Source organism: Caloenas nicobarica, chromosome Z (genome assembly GCF_036013445.1).
Source record: "Caloenas nicobarica isolate bCalNic1 chromosome Z, bCalNic1.hap1, whole genome shotgun sequence".
Classification (NCBI taxonomy): domain Eukaryota; kingdom Metazoa; phylum Chordata; class Aves; order Columbiformes; family Columbidae; genus Caloenas; species Caloenas nicobarica.
In genome coordinates, this window is record NC_088284.1 from 110023314 (window position 1) to 110025872 (window position 2559).

Genomic DNA, 2559 nt, shown 5'->3' on the forward strand with positions numbered 1-2559 from the left:
TTAACGCTTCTAAACCTCGAGGGGCAGATTTGGGGCTTTAAAGCTTTTAGAATCTGTTTACTGATAACGAATTTATTCAATAGATTAATATTTAAAGCGCAGGGGGAGATTTGGGGCTGTTTCCCAGGATTATGAGTCCAAATTCGGCTTTGTATTTGAACTGCTTATTAGGTTAAATTATTATATTTAAACGGGGCTTTATGAGTTGTTTTTTTTTAATTGAGGTTTTTGGGGTTTTTTTTTAGCTTTCTGGGTGGTTGTGAGGCTCCTAAAGCCGCTTAATTGTTGAAATAATTTAAATGTTTAAATAATTGTGTAAATTATTGTATTTAAAGTCGGGAGGGGCATTTTTTTGCTTTTTGAGGCGATTTGGGGGCTGAATTCACTTTACCGAACATATCTAAAGTTCGGGGTCCCAGATCTGGTGCTTTTAAAATCTATTTATCGATAATTTACTAAATTAATATTTAAGCGGGAACAAACTCGGCTTTTTTAACCCGCCGCCATTTTGTCTCCCCCCTCACCCTGAGCGTGGTGAGGGGACGCCCGCTGATTGGCCGGTGCCGTCTGGCGGGAAAGCCTCCCATTGGCTCAGCCCCGCGTGGCTGTCTCCCAGGGGAGGAAGGCGCTGATTGGTCGCCGCGTCCCTAAACCCACTTAATTCTTTAAATTGTATTATTTCAATATTACTATATTATTTAATATGGTAATATATGAATATAAATAATACAGATCTATAAAATTAACATATTAGTGTATTAACAATATAATATAAATTATATAATAATATGATGAATAATAAAAATGTATATTATATACTAACAATCAATTCCTATTATTAATTAATATATAATAACATAATATAATAATGTGATGTATAATGTATTATAACAACATTTATTATATGTTAATATTCATTAATATTAATATATGTATTGATGTAGAAATATATAATTACTATATCATATATCTAATACATTAATATATATCTTATTCTATTATATAAAGCTGGGAGGGACCATATTTGGGTGGGGTTTTGATATTTTTGGGCTGTTTTTAGGATAATTTGTGCTCCAAGAAGCTTTTAAGATCTTTTTTTTTTTGGCAATCAATTTGCTCACTAAGTTAATATTTAAGCAGGGGGGGTTGGGGCTATTTCCCAGGATTTTGAAGCAAATAACGCCTTTTTTTTGTTGCTTGTTTGTTTGTTTGTTTTTTTACAACTGCAGCTCCTGCTCAGACAACACTGAAGGCAGCCTGGCCACGCCCCCCATCTGCTCCCGCCGGGCCACGCCCCCCATCTGCTCCCGCCTGGCCACGCCCCCATCTGCTCCACCCTGGCCACGCCCCCCTCTCCAGCTGGCCACGCCCCCACTGCCCACTATGGGGGGAGTCACAAGGGTCTATGGGGGGGTTGTGGGGGGTCACAGGGGTGTGGGGTCAATGGGGCTGTTGTGGGGTGAAACACCCCACAAGAGGCTGAACCCCCTGCAGGTGAGTGACCTACACACTGACCCACACCCTGTAGTTCTTCCACTCTGCCCCATAGATTCACAGCACCTCATAGCTCCTCTACTCTGCCCCATAGACCCACAGCACCCCATAGCTCTTCCACTCTCCCCCATAGATGCACACCAGTGCCCCACAGTACCTCATACCTCTCCCACTCTGCCCCATAGACCCACAGTGCTGCCCCAGAGCACCCTAGAGCTCCTGCACTCTAACCCATAGACCCACAGCGCCCTGTAGTTCCCCCCCTCTGCCCCATAGATCCACAGCACTGCCCCACAGCACCCCATGGCTCCAGCACTCTGACCCATAGACCCACAGTGCAGCTCCACAGCATCCCATATCTTGTTCACTCTGCCCCATAGACCCACAGCATGTCATTGCTCCTCCAGTCTGCCCCATAGATCCACAGTGCTGCCCCACAGCACCCTATAGCTCCTGCACTCTGCCCCTTAGGCCCACAGTGCTGCCCTGCAGCACCCTTTAGCTGCTGCACCCTGCCCTATACATACATAGCACCTCATGGCTTCTACATTTTCCCCCACAGATCCACGTTTCTGCCCCACAGCACCCCACACCTCTGTCCACATCACCACCCTTCCCTCCTGGCCACCCCTCCCCTGCCCACTATTGGGGGGGGCACAAGGGTCTATGGGGTGGGTGTGGGGAGTCATGGGGGCTGTGGGGTCAATGGGGCCGTTGTGGGGCGAAACACCCCAGAAGAAGCTGAACCCCCAGCAGGTGAGTGACCTACACACTGACCCACAGTGACCCATAGCACCCCATAGCCCCTCTACTCTGCCCCATAGTTCAACAGCACCCTGTAGCTGCTCTCACTCTGCCCCATAGATGGACAGCACTGCCTCACAGCACCCCATATCTTGTTCCCTCTGCCCCATAGATGGACAGCACTGCCACACAGCACCCCATAGAATCTTCACTCTGCCCCATAGATGGCAAAGCACTGCCCCACAGCACCCCATGGCTCCTGCACTCTGACCCATAGACCCACAGCAGTGCTGCACAGCACCCCATAGCTCATCCACTCTG